Source organism: Lichenostomus cassidix, chromosome 2 (assembly GCF_008360975.1).
Source record: "Lichenostomus cassidix isolate B80296 chromosome 2, HeHo_3.0, whole genome shotgun sequence".
In the NCBI taxonomy this organism is placed as follows: domain Eukaryota; kingdom Metazoa; phylum Chordata; class Aves; order Passeriformes; family Meliphagidae; genus Lichenostomus; species Lichenostomus cassidix.
The window spans coordinates 48,506,477-48,526,592 of NC_139482.1; the positions used below are offsets into that span (position 1 = coordinate 48,506,477).

At 39.0% G+C, this 20,116-nt stretch overlaps 1 long non-coding RNA gene across 1 annotated transcript in view; it reads right to left on the reverse strand.

Moving 5' to 3' along the window:
- Positions 1-20,116, reverse strand: part of LOC146441335 (uncharacterized) — a 215,949-nt gene that overhangs the window by 95,073 nt on the left and 100,760 nt on the right. The gene's annotated exons all lie outside the window — the stretch shown is intronic.

Sequence of the window (20,116 nt, forward strand, 5' to 3'; positions counted from 1 at the left end):
TTATGTCATCATAAGAAGGATCTATTCATTAATTATTCACCATTCTTGGTTGTCAGCTTAATCTAAAAATGCATTTTGAAAGAATAAAATAGAAATGCAGAGGTTCTTTGCTCATTTTGTCTTCCATAACCTTCACAGCTAAATTGATGTGGCCCTTAATATAACCAATATGTTGAAAAAAATTAGAAAAACCCCACCAGAACTATTTTTCACAGAAACTGCCTGATAGCTGCTTTTGGGTAGAGGGCAAAGAGAGTACGGAGAGAGAACTCCACCTTCACTTCTTTCCTTGTGCATTATAAATGGCTTTATACAGAGAAACATACTAAAATTTTTAAAAGTAGATTTCTTGTATGTTGAGCTGAAAAAAAAAAAACCTGCTTAAAATTCTGATAAAGACTGATTATTCTGACTGCTGAACAGCTATTCCAACTACAAGGCTCAGAAAGATTCATGCATACAATGCACCACTGTCATTCAATCAAAGAAGTTTTATAATCCACTTTTGAAAGCAATAATTTCCTAAATTCTGTGAAAAGATCAATCTTTTTCCTCTCAGAGTTTATAAATTATCCCTATTACAGCAATTTTTTTTACTGTTAAAAGACAGTTAACTTTATTATTGGGAAAGCAGGTTGAATGGTACCAGAGAAGGCAAGTAAAATAAAAGGCATCTGAGAGATGTTCTGAATGCCTTGCTGCAGCAGTCGAGGAAAAGCACCTTCTCACCAGTGACAGGCAGGTACAGCCTGAGAGGATATTCTCCAGAAAACCAGGATAATTTGCCATTTGGGACTCAGACAGCTTTCATGAGCAAGTACATGTGCCTCAACAGCTCACATTTCTATTTTTTTTATGATTTGCATTAATAAGCACATAAACAGAAATTTCTCAGGAAATTTTAAAAAAAAAAATCACTTTTTTCATCAGTTCCTTTTCTTAGTTGTTCTATCCTTTGCTGCTTCTGTAGCAGTTTTTAACTACTCCACTCAAGCTTTACATTGTTTTGTGATGCATAGTCTAGTACAGGGGTGGCTGATAATGGAGCAGATCTGTACCTGTGAAATGAGGGTAGTAATCCTTCCTTTTTCTGCTTTTAGCCTGGTGTTTGATTGCAAAGCACTCGAGGAAAAGGGTGTTTCTTACTAATTACGTACACAGTAGTTGGGCATTTGTCTCATCTTAATGCTCTGTTCCTCTCTGTCATTTCAGAGAATTCTGATACCCAAAGCTCTGTGCCTTTCTTTTCTTTTTCCAGAAAGAATTTGTCAAGGCTCTTCATGACAAGACATTAATATTTATTTTTTCATGAAGCTGCCAAAAGTAGAAAGAACAAAACCAACCCCTCAGCCCCCTCACCAAACTCTGCATTCAAAATCAGTTAAAAGAAAACGTACAGACATTTACTTTCAATTATTTTAGGAAATGTATCTCCTTGTTTCAATAACTGAAACCCACCAGTGTAATATCAGGAAGCAAGTAGGGCTATTTTACAACACTTACCTCGATTAGGCACATGATGCTTGCAAGACTCTTCAAGGCACCAGTCAAAGGAAAAGAGGGTGGATAAAAGGGATAAAAGGTTAACACTCCAATAGGGCAAGAAGCAGCACTGAAAAGGGGAAATGTTCAACAGCTTAAAGTTTCTACCTGTCTCAGGTGACAAGAAAATTGTTTAACTTCTAATGTAGCAGAGACATTTAAAGATATCTATCACGTTCATGGTACCACTCTTGAGAACCACAAGGTTTGCACACAGTTTTGAACCTGATGCAGAAAGATTTTCTATTCAAGCAGATGCTTAAGATAAGCTTAACTAGACAAAAACTTCCTATTACAAAAAAAAAGGGGAAAAAAAGTTTATACAATTTTTTATTTCAATTTTCACCAGGAAATATTTTCCTTGACTGAAATATTTTGATTTAGTAATCAAATATTTAAATATCAAAGCAAATTGACATGAGAGCTAATGTCAGAGTCTCAAGGTTCTTTCCTTATCTCATCCAGACTCAGTGGTCAGATCACTTTGCTCTAGCCAAGATAATGAGGTGTTTCACAAAAAGTCTTCAACCACAAGCACAGATAAGAGAGATGTAATCTAGCAATGGAGCTTAATCCTGAGATGGGAAACAGCATTTGCAGGAGTCAGGATGATAACTCACCACACAGGGTTCAAGGCTGAATTCAGTGTTGAATGTTAATATGTTAAATGATACCTTTCTAAACATTTTGTGCAACGCTTATTTCAGTACTGTTTCAGTTTCTTAAAAACTTATTAAGAATGTAAACAAAATCTTAAAAAAAAAACCAAATAAAAAACCCACCAAAAAAACACCCCCCCCCAAAAAAAAAAAACTTGCCCACAGACCAAAAGTTCTAATATAGTATTTCACCTAATAAAATTTCTTGCCTCTCAACTTCTGAGGATTTGAAGACATACTTTGAGGCTGACTTAACTCAGAAGATTGTCCTCTTAATTGTCTGCAGATTGTGTATTATTCCAGTTCCTGTGAGATGGAAACCATTATCAAATCCTATTTTTTTTTTATTTACTTACAGCAGTATAGCCTTCTACTGCACTGGCTGAATCAGGACAACAGACACCAGAGAAAATTTTGTACTTAACCTCTGAATTTTTGTACTTCTGGATATATACTCAAACTATTTAGAACTTTCTTGACACACAAACTCATAAAGAATTTAGGATTGAATTTTACAACCCCCAAAGTTTATTCAATATTTACAATTTATTCTGTTACGATTATAAGTGAACCAATTTTTTTCTATATAAATTCCTGCTGTTACCAGCGCAAAAGTGGAGGTGGATAAATAAATTGAGCCAATTGAAAAATTTGAAATATTTTTCTCACTTTAACTGAAGAGATTATTTCCAAAAAAATAATGCTGATGAATCATAGAAAGGTGAGACTACACAGAGGTAGGGTCAACAACACTTATGCTATTCCCCAAAACTATTTTCTAGCATTTTCAGAGCATTTCAGTGATAAATATTTCAGAAACTCTTAAGCACCAAATCACCACACCATCCCCTACCTATTTAGCGTGTTCTTCACATTCAGGGGTACTTATGCATCAAATTAGATTTCCAGCAAACTACCCATTTCACTACCACCTTCTGCATTCAGCCCTGTTTGGGACAGTTGGGTTTTTCTATGTGATTTTATGCATTGGAAAGGATTGTGAGAACATGACAGCCCTATTGTGTTTGGTGGGTCCAGACTAAAGAAGCACAATCAGCAATTGCCAGACAAATAAAATTTTTGACTTTGACCCAGGGTTAATTTCCTGACCCATAAGGTTCCTTACTTTCAACCTCCAAAGTTGGTACCAACAAGAAAGCTTCAGCCATAAGGGTATGAAATGGAAGTTAAATGTAGTAGTTCAACTGCAAAAAATCAATAAACTGGTCCTCATCTAATTCTAGACAAGCTGATGTTCCTTAGCAGTAACACACCCTCTTCCTCACTCTCTCACACACACGCACACACATAAAGAATACACATTTTCCACACAGGGACCTTACTGAACAGGAATATAAAGTGATTTTAGACAGAATAGTTTCTCTGATTTGCAAGTGAATCAAACGAAAGCAAATTAAGGCAGTTTTCTTTTTTTTCCCCAAAATGAGAAAGGCTTTACATTACTTTAATGTGGTTTAATTAATCCAATTTACATCAATTAGCCTGGATTAATTTCCCAGAGAAGACAAGTACAAAATTCAGGTTTCACTGAATCAGCATTTGTACAAGCACAGTAAAAGTAGCTGATTCTAAGTACATAGACTATGATCATAATCCCAGTAACATTCATTGTGACTGCTAACATACCTGAAGAAAGGCACAATTTTAAGTGCTTACATAAAGAAAAAGCATGAGGGGATAAAAAAAAGATTTTCAAAATGTGTAGTCTAAAGGAGCATAAAATAGAATTGCCATCAGACAAATGAAATATCAATATTGCTTTTTAAAGTAAGTGTTTCTTTATGGCAAGATGGATCAGTTCCATTAACATATGAATAGGTTTTCATAACATTACACCGTTTGAATGGAAACAGTCAAACTAGTGGAACTTATACTCTATCTCTTTTAAAAGTGATCCAAATTGCTTCAGTTTGTATTGTCTGTCAGCTCTCGCGCAGATGTTCCCTTTCACACCCAAGCTGGCTGGTCAGGGCAGTACTTGTTCCAGTTGGAGGTTACCTTCTCCCAGAGAGTGTGGGACATCTGACAGAATTTGGGGGTGTCTGCTTTAAAGATGCTTAGTCTGCTTAAGGCAAATTTGGCCTTTACCTGAAACACTGAAATCATCCAGCTAGTGCAAATCATTTTGCCCAAACGCAGATTAGGGCACATTTCCACGAACCTCCTGCTGGAAAACAGATTAAAGAATCTTTGGGCAGAAACCTTTCTACTATCCCCATGGGACACAGAAAACAAAACAGTCAGACAGAGCTAAACAAGTGCATGGAATGAAAACCAGATTGAGGCATCTGAGGCAGTGGATGATGAAGGGCGAGGAGTAGCAACTGAAGAATGATGCTGACATTATTTTTGCTGTGTCTCATCCTAGCTGTGCTCAGAAAGATCACAGCTCCCTCCTACTACTGGACTGCCTTATCACTAACCTGTGTTAGAGAACAGGAAATTTTGCCAGACCTACCAGTCTATGCCATAATAGCCTTTTCCAGGCCAGGTCATCCTGACTGAATCAAATTATACCAACAGAACTCAGCAGTAACTGGAGGTTAATCAGTAGAGTCTGGAGGGAATAATGTCTTCATGTGGCCAGTGTCAGTGAAACAGGATGCCAGACCACAGCCTAGACAAGCAAGGGTAAGCCAGAAATTGACGTAAAATCAGACAAAGGGTTGCACAAGTGTTTCTGGTTCATCCAAGAAACATCCACAGAAATTGCCTGATTATGAACAAAGCATGGAACACATACCTCTTTACAAAGGCATAGTGCAGAATTATGTATGTTTTAGTGAACCTAGACAAACCTCTTTCCAACTGCTTCTCTCCTTCTGTCTTTTTGTCTCCCACAGTGTGGGCAAGAGTTTCTGCCAGCTGTTTCTCTGTTAGCCAAAAAACATCCACCTTTTTGTCCCCTCACCATTTCACTTGTCCTGACTCTTAAGCAAATAGCACTAGTACTAGGCTCAAGCCAGAAATAGTTCTTCCTGGGGTTTTTCCTCATGGGGTTTTCCCAAAACAGAACAGCAATTCCAGAAGATGATAAGCAGTGAGAAGAGCAGCACTTTAAGCAAAGGGAAACACTCTTCCAGCTCATAACACTTGATGAGTTTCTGCTAGTACAAAGGATTTGTCTTTTCCATATCAGTCCCCATTAACCACAAGGCAAATATCAACCAGTGACAAAATGAGAGAAAGAGCAAGTTGAAGATGCTAAAGAGTCTGTGGAGGGAGGAAAGACAAACTCCTGAGAGCTGAGGACAGCAGTTTCAGCATGATTAATACATGCATGGTCTTGAATGTAAGCACTAATGGCATGAAATGAAACTGAGCTGTCTAGGGAAATCAAGCAGGACACACTTTGCAACACCACAGCCTTCCTCTAGAGTTTAATTTTCATGTTTACCACTAACAAAATCCTTTCTTCAGGTCTCAGCACTTTCCCTTAGTTTTCTCACACAGTTACTCCTGCAGCTCAGGTGAGACAAATCATTTTGAAATTCGTCCAGGGAACTGCTTACTGAATGTGGGTGTAGCTCTAGAGAAACCAGTTACTTCAGCATTCACAAACAGTACATGATAGAAGCTAGAAGCATCTTTTACTGTTTTGCTAAGCCATGCAAATAAGGGCTATGCTTTTTTCTTGCTTGATCTCTGCAGTTCAGCTCTTGGAAAAAGGAGAAATTTCATAAAAGCATTGTGGTTTATGTAGCATTCCTTCATGACTCAAGCTTTAGCATACCAACAAAATTACACTTTTGAATGGGAATGATTAAAGACTTTAGGAGTCTTAGTGATCAATTGTTTGCATGTCGAAGCTTTAAATTTTCCACATTTATTCATGAGGGAGAGGTTGTCATTCCAGAAAACACAAAACTCCCTCCCCTCAAATAAACAAAAATTAGACTGCCTTTTTATGTTCTTTGCTATCAAGTGCAAAACCACCTAGCAGAACTCTCACTTAAACCTCTGAAGGTATCACCATTTACACACAGATCCAATTTATTTCCTTTGTGAGCTAGTTTATGCTTAATAGAATTTGACACTCCTAAATGCTCTGCTGAAACACCATCAAGGTACAGAACTAATAAAGATAATTGCCCTTGCAAAGTGGAAAGTACTTCTGAATGGACTCATTGAACCAGACTATATCTGTTGCAGAAGATTTTTTTCAAACACGTACAGCATTCTTACAGAATGCAAGCTATTAGAAAAAATAACAGTATAATCCCTTGTTATTTACACCTTCCAAATAATAATTTAGTCCAGGAGTTGAAAATGCAGTATTGAGTACTATTCAAACAGTTACAGAAATTTAAATATAACAGGTCATGTATCCCTACAAAGGAAAAGAAAGGAGGGGAAAAAAGAGTGTATGAACTTGCTTTTTAAACAACTCTAAATGAGAGAGAAGCGCATATCAGCATCTTGCACGTTGTCCTGGCATATCACAGACAACTGCCATGGGCTGATTTGCAAGCTATTAAAAATGACCTCTGTTAGTCACATAATGCAAAGAGATGCCATCACCTGCCCACCAATTCCTGTCAGGGATGAACTCATTCATTCTTCCTACCTCCCTGACAGGTTGTGTTTTTTTCTAATAGCAACCACTAAACATGACGGATGTCCTCACCCTCCTCGCTTTGTCGCTCATCCTCTGCCTGAACTGAAGTTGCCACATGGGAGGAGCAAGCCCAGCCTGATGAATGGCACATTTAACACTCATGGTGGTCAAAAGATCTGCAGCTGGCATGAGCTGCTTTAACCTCACAAAGTTAATGGAACTAAAACATTTTCAATGCCAGCTGACAACTGACCCATCTTCTCTGCAATTATTCAAAGCAGTCAGATTTGTAAAGAGAGGTAAACTATTTTGCTGTACCAGCTGACTGAGTTGGATAAATTGGACAAGTTTTTAGGCTTCTTCAGGTTTCTGTCTGACTTTACTGCTGTGCCCCCACCCCAAACTGAGGTGACTGCAATCACATCTCTTTTGTTTGTCCTCAGTGAATTCCAGCCCGCCCAGCTGTAAATATAACTTGCACATCAGTTAGGGATAGTTTCTCGGTAAACAGATCATTTTCTGATCCTGAAGCACATCTGGTTTTACCAGTTATACATACAAATCCAAAATAAATCTGTTCTTAAAAATATTGTCTCTCTACCAAAGTTTAGCAGGCATGGCTGTCACATTATCACCAGGAGAGAAGATTTCTCTTTATGCTTTTACAGTATTAACTAATTTATGTTTCAGGCTGCAGATCCAGCTTTGGCCAGGAAAGGAGGAGAATGACCCTGCAATTATCAAACTAGGGTTTCTCTGAAATATGAGAGACATTGTGAATGTAAAATTTATCTATTTAAAAAGAAAAAAAAAAAAGCCAAAAATTGTTTATATTAACAACTTGTGATTTTGAATGGCATTGGTCTATCCAAATTGGTGATATCCCAATTGACTTAGCTATTCCTTGTGGATGAGATTTACACCACTTCTGTTAGGGTACCTAAACTGTGCCTGTGCTGAGCAGAATCACTTCCCCCAGACCTGTTGGCTGCACTCTAGCCAGTACAGCCTGGTATGTGCCAGGCCCTGTTGGCTGCAAGGGAAGCACTGCTGCCTCTTGTTCAACTCTCCCACCAGAAACCCATTTTCCTTTAAAGCTCCTTCCTCTTGCAGCTGGCTCATGGCTGCTGCTGTAGCATGGGATTATTTTTTCCCAGGTCAGGATTATCTTGTCTTGAACTTCATGGGGTTTCTGTCGCCTCATTTCTCCAACCTGTCCATTCTCCCCTGAATAGCAATTCTTCCAGCCAAAATATTGACTGCTCCCACCAACCTGGTATTCTCCAGAAACTTGATGGAAGTCCACTGTCTCCTATCATCCTTAGTATTAATAAAAACACTCAATAATATTGGCCAGCCTCAATAATGATCTTCGAGGGACAGCACTGGCAACAAGCTGCCAGCTGGGACTTTGTGTTGCTGCTGATAGTTCAGCCAATTTTCCGCCCACCCTATTATCTGCTTATCTACTCTACATACCATCATTTTGGCTGTTTGGAGATTAGCAGAACATATTAAAAGACTCTCTAAAATCAAGGAAAACAGCATCCGTGGATGTCATCTTATCTACAGAGCCATTCCTTCATCACAGAAGGTTGTCAGATTTGTCCAGAATAATTTGTACTTGTAAATCCATTCTGCCCATCCCCAGTCACCTTTCTCCCTTTCCTATAGCTGGAATTGGCTTCTAATAATGATTTGCTCCATGACCATCACAGGACTAAGATAAAGCTGACTGGCCTTTAGTTTCCTGCATCTTGCCCCTTGCCCTTCTTGAAGGCAAGTGTGATGCCTGTCTTCTTTTTAACTTTCTTAGCTGCCATCACCTTTTAAAGGTATTAGAGAGTCACCTTAAAATTATATTGGTGAGCTCCCCAAATGCATTTTATCTGATCCCACAGACTTGTTTGCACTCATTTAGTTTAAGCACTCCTTACTTTACCATCTTGTAGTGTGGATAAGGCTTCACTCAGGCCCTGATAATAAACCCAGGACCCTTAAAGGCCAGTGGACAGAACTTACAAGTGAAAAAAATTGAGCATCTTTTCCCTGTCTTTTGTCATTATGTACCCTGGTCCATCAAGTAGCAAGTTCACACTTTTTTTAGCTTTTCTTTTGGTTCAGAAGTACTGGAGAATTTTTTGTCAGGTTTCACAATCATTGGTATCCACACCTCCAGCAAATCTTATTCCATCAGAGTACAATGGGGGCTTTTTGTATTTTGAGATTAAAGGATACATGAACACGCATGTGTGTTTGAATCATTCTGAGTTCTGTTAGTTTAAGAAAATAAAGATTTTCTTTATTTTTCATACATAGTTAAGGAAAGCTCTTCCACCTGCTCACTCATATCAGACCTTCTTGGTTCTCTCTGTAGTTGTTCACCCTCCTCTTTGGCCAGCCCAGTAGAAAGGTGAAAACAGAAAGAAAAACTCCCTCAAGAGATGTAAAAATGGTGACTGCCTCCTAACCACTTTTATCACCATTGTGTACAATAGGGAATCAAACTACCACTTATTTCTTCATTTAAATGGTCTGCTCACTCATCTTAATATTGATTTTTTTCTATTGCAGTAGGAAAAATCTGAAGAAATAAGATGATAATGCAATCTGCCCCTACTATACACACATACACTTCACATCAATGCTTGAAGTCCTGCATTATCCAAAGCTATTAAGCAGAAGCCTGCAACTGAAGTCAGTCTTGCATAGAGAGTTAGAAATGCTGTACTCTTTTTAAAATCAATTTACCACTATGCTCACCATGGTCTCTGGGGAGAGACATTAGACCAGCCTCAGAAAAGGTTATTGAATCATTGTTTCTCCAACAATGGTTTTCAATTACAAACAAAGTGAGGGCTGCATTTTACAAATCCTTACTTGTGGCCTGTACACACATGCACTACGACACAGAGAGGATGAATGGAAAGGATTACCAAATCATGCATGAGGTCCTGTCTGCTGCACAGGGGTTGGGGCTTGACTTAACTTGTGGGTTTCCAGGCCATGACCTTCAGCAGAAGGAAAAGACCTAGAATTGGACCTGCATGACTAAAATAAAGCAACAAATGAGTCAAAGTGTATTGTAGCTTTAAGAGTGTTTAGGAGAGAACACTTCACACTGCACAATGAATTTGCTTAGAAGAGTTGCCTCACTGGCTTTTTTGAAAATGAAGAGTAACCACATGGTTTGTATAGCTGGGGGTAAATTCGACAGCCGAAGCACAGTCTCATGTTCATGATTACTGTATCATATTCTGCTAGTGCCTAGAAGGTGCATGGCCCCTCACAGAGAAGTGAAAACAACTCTCTGCTGAACGATGCAGAGAGTCTAAATTAAACTTCCACAATGGATGGGAGCACAAAAAAAATCTATTGTAAATACTGTTATTTAGGCAGGTTTGTGTGCCTCAGAAAGTAATAAAGGAGAATAAGCACTGTCCAGATGTGTTTGCCAGGGATATGTGTACAAGAAATAGGTAAGAAACTGTGAAAAAAGGACCAGGGGGAAAAGGGGCAATTCATGACAGATAATATTTAGCATCAGGGTGAGTGTCCTTGCCCATGGCAGTGGGGTTGAAACTTGATGATCTTTCAGCCCAAACCATTCTATGATTCTATGGTAAGTCTTTTGATAAGGCATTCACATTTAAGGAGTGTTAAGGAAACTTCCCTGTCTGAACATCCAGGAGGCACTCTGGCAGTCACACTCCCACCATCAGATACTTTTACTGCTGAGACTGAAACTCCTTTGCAGCTGGTGGCTCCAGTGAGCCAATGGGTGCCCCACCTGGCTCCCTACACACTCCACCCTCACATAGACCAGGCTTCCTTACTGATTTGACCCCAGGCTTCCCATAGCAGAGCCTAAAATGCTTGCATGCATAAAGCAGTTTATCCATGGCCCAATAACAGAGTAGTGGCTCAAGATGTCTATCCATGCCAATTCTGGAGTCTTCCTGCTAAGTCAGTAGCTCCTGCCATGTCTCTGGCTGTCCTGTCTCCTGGCTGGTGACACAGGTCCCCATGCCCCCTGTTGTGCAAAGAGAGAGCAGCTTAATCTGCAGGTTGTACACCTAGCTACCTGCAGTAAATGTATTCCTCAACGAGGAGAAAAGTCAAAGCAGGAACTACCACCAAGGGAGTTTTAGCAATCTATTATGGAAGTGTGAGAGCTGGAGGGCAGGGAGAGACACTAAAGACCAGGTAACAGCTCTAAAGGACCACAGGAACAAGATGTAAAACCTTCAGGACCTTATCTCTACCAGAGTTTATGATATTAGTAAAGGTTTGTTGGGCAAGACCCTTCCTTTTAGACAACAAAAAAGAGCTACACAGCAAAGGAGCACTGATCCTGTGACAGTCATCAAAGGCAACAACCAGGGAGGCAGGTCTGGAGGACTCCTGAAGCCTTTAACCCAAATAATGGAATATATCAGCTAAAAGAGGACAGGTATGCAGCACTGTTCCCTTTCTGAGTGCACAGCGGGTATTGAAAACAAGCCTAAGAAAGGAGTGTCACACTCAGGGCCATCACAGAGAGGAGAAGCTGCATTCCTTTAAAAGGCAGAGGAACTATAGCACAGATTAGACAGTGAGCCTAACAGAAATTCCCCTCAAAAAAAAAAATTCCCACACAAATTGTCTTCTCAGTCTCACATACTGCAAGGGTAGATATGTAAAAAGAAGGAAAAGAAAGGACAGTGACTGGGGAATAAGGTGGCTTTTTCCAGTATTTGACCTAAGCACGGAAGTGCAAAAGAATATAGGATGTCATAATTCATGTGGCAATGAATATGTTATAAAGGGGACACTTTCATTAGAGGAAATCAAATCTAGAGCTTTCCTCAGAGATTAGTTAGACAGAAGAAAAAAAGTCATAAAACACTTTAATAAACAAATTCATAGGGAAATTACATTGTTCCATCCCTCTATGGAATGTGTTAATGTCAAACCCATTCCAGAGAAAATGGGAAGGTTCACTCCAACATCTCATCAGTCTTACAAAGCAACAAAATCAGTCCAAAAACTCCCATTGGTAATTAGAAGAGAGGGTAGGGGAAAAAAAATGAGTTGGAGGACACAGACCCTTGAAACTGTAAGATGTTAAGCAAATAGATGCATCCCACACACTGTTAGGATTCTACTGGATGTTGTCTGTATAGTTTAATTAACAATAACTATTCACCCCCTGTTTTGCTGCTAATGTAATCTCAAAAGCACTACACTAATTCCACTTGCAGATTTTATGGTAACATTTAAATTAAAATACTCTGAGTACACTTAACTATCCATTCAATGCAGATTTAATAAGGTGGTTATAGGTTCATTAAGTAGAAATTGATTATTAACTCTTTGCTGGCCTACAGCTGTGAATATTTTGGTAATGAATGGTGTATTCTAGAATAGACAATGTGCTCAATAAACTAATTCCTTAGCTGGCTCCTTAACTCATCAGGTTAAACCATTTTGTGCATTTAGTAGTGAACACAGGGTCAAAGTTGTGGCAAAATGCCCATCATCTTCACTATGAGCAATACCTTTTACACTATGATGGTTTTGTAGTGAATAGTGGCAAGTGGATTTTCTCCTCACTAGGAAAAAGGTGACTATGTTAAAATATATTAGTAGTTATAACATTAATTTTTTTTCCATTTTGTTGATCTTGTGAACATAGCTGGAAAGACTCATTCTAACTACATGCTTCAAAAAGTGATTCAGGAAGCATAAATCAGATGGAAAGCCAATAGAACATGTCTAGTAGCACAACTCAGCCCCTAGCAGACAAAAGCAGTGCTCTGCCCACACTCATCTGCTCAGCTCAGGGTAAGTTCCACATTTAGTGGCCAACAACAGGAGACGCACTTGTTTAAGATTGGGATGATACTAAGGTACACTCAGAAGTGGGGTCCATTATGCAAAGTGCATTTCTGCCCATCACCTTCTCATGTTATCTGTGATTCAAAAGATCCCAAAAAAATGGTTCACCTTCTCCTTAATTCTTAATAATCCTACTTTGCATGTCTTTGGACTCCTGTATTATTGCCACTGAACTGGGAAGGACCACTTAAAATGTCTTCTCAATATTTTTCATGAAGAGGGTTTGGAGAATTCCAGCTTCATCATTCAGACTCAACACTTCAGGCAACTTCTTAACTGTTGTCTGACACCAAAGTTTATCAGGCTTCAAGGCTGTTCAAATCAATTTTAACCCAAACTGGCAAAATTTTAAGAGCATTCCCCAGACCAGAAAAAGCATTCAGTAATCTGGCCTTTTAGCAAGTGTTACCAACTAAGATATTTACATAGCAAGTAGGTGGTATTCTTTAGCATTTCACCTTACAGATAACACTTCTATGCTTGAAAGCAGTTTATTACCAGTATCCACTGTGTTCTGCAGCTATAAAGACAATACTGTTTTTTTGAAACTTGCTTCAAGAACTGAATAACTCAGAAGAAAACAAAAGCCAATTGCACTGAAAAGAACAATGCAATAATCCTAAAACCCTGCTGTATATTCCCTCAGCCTGACGTGTTCAGAGAGAGCTGAGGCACGTGTAGAGTTTCTACCAAGTAATTGAACCTCTCCTCAAAACTTCCTAAGAACAAACTCTATTGATTACTGGTTTAGCTAGCACAGCACCAATTTATTTTGTCTCATTTCATAAAAACAGAAACAAAAGCCTTCCTCTTACTCAGGTGAAGAGGTGCACAGGACAGGAGCTTCACAGCTTCATCCTCATAACCTGCTTGCTCTAGTCCACAGATCTGAACTCAGGCTATATCGCACTACTAATGGAATAATCAGGCCCCTCACACCTAATAAAGTACAACTTTATTAACTTAATTCAAGTAATTCCCTTGTGCATGTGCAATTCTTGAGCTCAGTTATAATGACTTTAATGAAGAAAGCAAATCTTTTGCTAGTTAAATGCCAAACGTGCTTTTTCCTTAAATTTTTTCCTCTACTTTCATTAACAAGCTCCCTTTCCAAATAGCTGTGTGCATGTAAACAGTGAACTCAGATCCACATATCCAATTAAACCACCTCATACAATCACAGCATGCCTTGGGATCAGCAGTTCAGACATGTTTTTTGAGATTACTGGTATAAAGCCTAGTTTCTTCCTCTGAAATTGAGTAAAAGATCATTTTACGTTCCAGATAAATTAACTCATTTCCAGAATATACTTCTTAATTGTTCAAATGGTAACAAGCAGGACAGACATCCTAGTGTGCTAAGAGACACTGTAAAAATATAACCCATTCTTTGCATTATACTTACTGGTCTTAATGAACTATAGAACACTTGTTAGCTTGTAAATATTATTTGGAGGAAAAGGACTGGAAGTAATTGTGAAATTTGTTATCTAAGTTTCATGGCTATCTCTAGTTAAATCTGTGGGTTAAACTAAAAGTCTTGTCCCCTGCTCTAACACTCAGTAGGTTTTCTGTATCCCTATGAAAGCAAATATTTTTTTTTAAAGTATGCTTTTTTATTAATAGAAAAAAAGAAACCCAAACTCAACAAAAGGAAAGAAATAACCAGTCACCATTTCAAATATATTTTATCCAGATGTATGACCTGAATTTAAATACACTTGATGAAAGAAGCCATTAGTCCTTTAGTATCCTTTCTTCTTGGAAATAAAATCTGTTTTCTAGCTGATCTGACAAAGAAAGAAAATTGAAAATACCTTTATTTTGTGTCTGGCTTTATTACATGCTTTGTGGATACACTGTTAGCACCTCAAAAACTTCTTTGTGTCACTCTTCAATAAACTTGACTTCATTAAAAAACCATAAGTTATATTTTACTTGCATTAAAACTTTTTTCTCCTCTCTGGATCACATCAGCCAAGCTCATAGACAGGTATAGCCAATATGTCTGCTCTGCTATATACAGTAAATGGAACTGATAAACACTCATCTGTCACACTGCTCATTGAGTGCCTCAACAAAAAGGACTTAAATACATAAAGAAACCTCCTCTTTATTTGTTTTAGGGATTACCTTAACTGAACATCCTCCAAGAAATCACTTTTTGGCCTGATATTCTGCAGCAGCTCCTCTGAACTCCAGAGGCCACGTCCTCAGCTCATACCAATCACCACTGTTTCACTGACATCAGCTGAGCTTAACCAATGTGTAGAAGTTGAGCAGCTTACCCCAGGGGCTGCTGTGCTATCCATTAGGGTGCATATTAGCAATGTGAAGTAAGAACAGGAGGGCTTGATTTCACTTTTCTCACTATTTGTCTCAAAGTTGAAAAGGTGTTTGAAAGGCCTTATCTTGTTAATGAGCAGAATTTATTAGAATCATAAAATGGCTTGGAGTGAAAAGCATCCTTAAGGATCTACTTCTAAACCCCCTGACCTATTCTCTAGTATCTAATCTAAACCTACCTTCTTTCAGTTCAAATCCATTCTCCCTTTTTGCTACATGATCTTGTAAAAAGTCCCTCTTTATCTTTCCTGTAGGCTCCCTTTAGGTACTGGAAGACTGCAATTAGGTCACCCCTTAGCCTTTTTTTTTCAGGCTGAGCAAACCAAATTCCCTCAGCCTTTCCTCACAGGAGAGAGCTCCATCCCTCTAATCATCTTGGTGGCCCAACTCTGGACTCATTCCAACAGGCCAAAGCTCCTCCTGTGCTGGGGACCCCAAAGCTGGATGTGGGTGACAAAGCTGGCCACACTGCTCTGGATGCAGCCCAGGACACATCTGGCTTTCTGGGCTGTGAGTGCACATTGCCAGCTTATGTCCATCCACCAGCACCCCAAAGTCCTTCTTGGCAGTTTCAAGGCTTCTTTAACCACTAGGTGCCCTTGAGCAGTATGAATGACCTTCCATTTAAAATGTGTGTAATAAAAAAGCGAAGACAATTTATTAAAAAAAACAACAGTACCTTTCCTTTTGATCAGAGAGAATGTTTTTTCTTCCCTCAACACAGGGTATCTTCCATTCTCTACCATCAACAAATTTAGAGTTTAGTCTTCCACAAACCTACCACAGTAAAACTGAGATTTCAGTACCAAAGTGTTTTTATGGGACTGACAAAATGAGTGACATCCATCAGAGTGGGGTGTTTCAAAGGTATGGTACTGAGTGTTAAAGATCCCATTGACATTCATTTGGATGATCTGCCTAATTTTGTAAATAGGCTCATCACTCACAAGTAAAGCAAATGTTCCAACTACATGCCAGCATTTGCACAGCCTACAGTACTTTGCATGATGTTGAAAGAAATATGTTGTGTCTGCAAAACACAGCAATCAAAAATGCAGGATTTAATTTAGCTCCCTAGTGTGCATGTGCTGTGACATAGCTTTTATTTACCTGATTCCTCTCTGATGAAACTCTTGACTCAGAAGTCAAGGTAGGGAAATCATTAAGGGAACCAAACATGTGAGTAATAGGGTCCTAACTTGTTTTATTCAGAAGGTGGATATGCCTAGGGCACCAAAAGTTCATATGCAGTAGGAACAGTCCTAATGATCATTTCTAATACAAAAACTATTCACATGGATTTGAGGAAATGGATGAATTATGATCATGAGAGAGCTTTCCAACAGAAGTGGTGAACATGATTGCACAGAGAACCAATGAAACCTGAAACACTGCACACTTCCTTGATCACCCCAACTCAGAAAGATGAGTCTGTTACCAGAACATGTGCTTTGAAAGTTTTCTAGTATAATCAGAGGAATGAGGAGCCCCTTTTTTTACATAAGAAAACTAAAAAACTTGGCAAACCTAGTCTAGTCAGAGAAAGGCTAAGGGGCAAATGATTGCTGCCTATAAATATATCAGGGAATGAGAAAGAGAATAGTAGGGAATGAAAAGGATTAAACCAAATAAGTACATTTGTGCAAGAGCTAATAGGTATAAAATTGCCAAAATAGCTTTAGACTGTAGAAGAATTTGTCCAGCCTCCTGAGCTGTGAGATTTTTAAATAGTAACAAAGGCAGAATAATGAAACACTTTCTAAAATGGAGTTTGAGAGGCTTGTGTGTAATGTTAGACTACCGAGCAGACTGTGAGGCTCTGAAAATCACTACTTGGGCACCTAAATGGGATTGCATATAGACATAGAAGGTGTCAAGGGGTAGCTAAAAAGTCAACTTCTTTTTCTTACTCACCTTAGAGATCTCTTGCTCTTTTACTCTCAGGCTGCTTTGTGTTCCTAACTTGCAAGAAATCAACATAGTTACGTTAGTGGCACACCTGTATTTGTGTGCTCTTGAATCAAAAACAACACATGAACAGGTGAAGATGCAAATGCAAAAGATAGAAATCATAGAAAAAGAAAGCTTGCTGACACTGCAACATTCAGAATTCAAGAATGGATCAAAGCCATCAGCCTCTGGAAGGAAATCATACTGCTAATACTCCCATTCAATCAGACAATGGTTACATTTCCAGCTCAATTTGTTAAGTTTGAGTAAGAAGAAAAATAACAAGGACTAATGTTCCTGAGCAAGTGAAATTATGCCCAAACTTCTCTGTAGAGGCACACTGTGGAGAAAAAAACCACAAGCCTTGCTCTGAATGCTGCATTCCAGCCATCTCAACAAAGCCTTCACATTTCTCCTGACCTTAAAAGAAACATTTTCCTCAGGAGAAAGAAGCAGATGGAGTCAGGCCTTCCACAGCAACAGGTTCTACAAAGAAAACAGTGGGCAGAGGGCCCTCAGGGGAAGCCCCCTGCATGCACCTCCCCTGCTGGGACAAGGAAGTCCTGGAATTCTCTATAGCATGGCTTTAGTCCCAGGAATCTTCTATAGCATGGCTTGATTGGTGTATTGCTTCACAAAGGACAACAGCCAGTTGAATGAAGCTGGAGCTCTCTTAAGTTATCTGAATTGAGAGTGTGTTGCATAAGGATGACGGTACCATGAGCACTTCTGACAACAGGGCACAGAGGGCTCTGTGCCACACAGTTATCATGGATGCAGAGCCATTCACTTTTGGCACATTTAGAGGAAGACAGGTATATGAAGGTAAAAACAGAGCACTGGGGAACAATCCTTGATGGCTCTTTCCTCTTTGTCCCCAAAAGTTAGTCTTGTATTTACATGCACAAGTCTGCAGATGTTGCTGGGTACACATCCCTCTATCTTCCCTTACACTGCATATTACCAGCTAAGACTGAGGATTCAAGTGAATCCAAAACCTGAAACTGAGGAGTTCACAAAACAGAATAAATATTAGAGCTAAGAAGTAACCTTATGTGCTTCCTAACCTACGGACTGCTGAGAAGGCACCGCTGATGTTAAAATGTTTATTAGCATGCTCTGCCAGGATATCAAGTAGGTATCTTCTCTATTCCTGAGGTCACATTCTTTTTTACTGTGCTGTCAGACAACAAGATTAGCTGAAAAGCCCGTAAGCATCATATCTGAATTCATAGGCTCAAATATCTTGCAGATGAGGATTTCAAAAGCAGGTGGTCAGCTCATTAAATCCTGATTCACGTCAGCAGACCCTCTCCTTCTCTGAAATGTTTCTCCCCCTTCCCTCCTCTCCAGCTCTCTGGGCTGGGGATGAGTATGCCTAGCCCTTTTAAAGCATTCCAAATGTACTCTTCAGTATGTTTGGTCCAGTCTCTCCCCACAAAAATCTGCAGCTGTTCCAGAGATGATGATGAGGCAGCCTTAAGGCATGGACTAGCCAGATATGAAATTATTGTAATCTTCATTTACAGGACCTTAATCATCTTTACATAAAAACCTTAAGGACTGCTGGTGGAAGAGTTAAAAAAAAAAAAAGGTAGAGGAGAAGTAGCATCAAAAACCCAGTATTTACTCCCTCACTTTTTAATTTGATATTTTTTCCAGTGTTCAGGATTGGCCAAGGTAACTGATAGTGATCTAGGAATAAGACTGCGCTGAAATTACGATGATTGGCCCTTTTAGATAGCAATTAACAGCAAATCATCATTACAGAGCCCTCTGTGACAGAACTTTGTGTAAGTGGCCAAAAACTGCAGGATACATTTCATAATGATACCAGCCATTAGAAGAAAATGGTTTGGGCATTCAAAACATGGACAAATAGAAAAAAAATATACCAACTCTGGTTCTTAAATTTTTTGTAGGTTTTGGTTGGTTGGGGTTTTTTGCTTGTTTTGGGGTTTTTCTCCCCCCTCAGAGTAAGGTAGCATTTTACTTATGGGGCTGAATTTCCATTTTTTTTTAACATGCTCTGCTTTAAATTCAAGTTTGAAAGTAACACACAACACTGTTTATTTTCTAAGTCTGGAAACATTTCTCTTTCACCTCTTCTTCCGTTCCTGAGGGAGAGAAAGTAGCACAAAGAAAGTTTGCTTCCTTCCTGATCCCCCTACAGGGTCACATAGTTCTTGCCAACAGCTAATTGTTAAAAAGCCTTTGCTCCCTCTGCTGGCTATTCTGTCCTGATATAGCATCAAAATTATGAGTATCTGTGATTTCAATGACAAAGTTTCAAAGAACCAAACATGGCTAAATACAAAATCTACAATCATCCTCTAAATAGCCTTCGAGTAAATCCAATTTGCACTTACATAATCTGGCAGAATCACTTTAACTTTATTCTCATTAACTTTGCTGGATATACCTTTATCTCTAAAAAGATGTAGTGACAATACCACTTTATGTTTAAAATTCATGCTGTTTATTCACTTTATTTTTGGTATTTATGCCTGGAAACTAGTCCTGGGCATGTACAGTTAAAACACCTGCATGTACTTGTTCAGAGGTTGCACTGAGCACAGATGGATGTGGCCTGTGGTAAGTGACAAGGACCCATCACAGGGCCCAGCTTCTCTTTCAACTATTTCACAACAAAATAAGCCTGGAGGACTTGTCTCTGCTTATGGCAAGAATCGTGGTTGCTCTATGAACTAAAATTTAAAGGGAAAATTTGGCTGGCGTTAATAAAGAGGATTTGCAACAGACATACTTTTGGCTTTTATAGGGTGTAGGGAAAAAAGTAATTGCAGTGGCATCTCATGGAAAAAAATAGTAACAGCAGAATTGTTCATAAATGTTATGCTACAAGATGCAACTGTGTTGATTCTTTTTTCCAGAACTGTATCAAACTCCTCTTTACATCATGATGAGTGCTGCTCTTGTTTTGATCCTTGTTTCAGGCAGTTTCACTTGGCATCTCAAATTTTTGAACCCATTGGATATTTCCCATATTCCCGAAGATAATAAAAACTTGCATCCAACAACATTTTTGGTCTGAAGCCAGCATGACTTTGGAAACTGCTTATGTGTTCCCAAATGAATCCACATCCCTTTAACCACAGCAGTTGCACCAGGAGATGTGTCAGAAGTTGTACAAATTTCT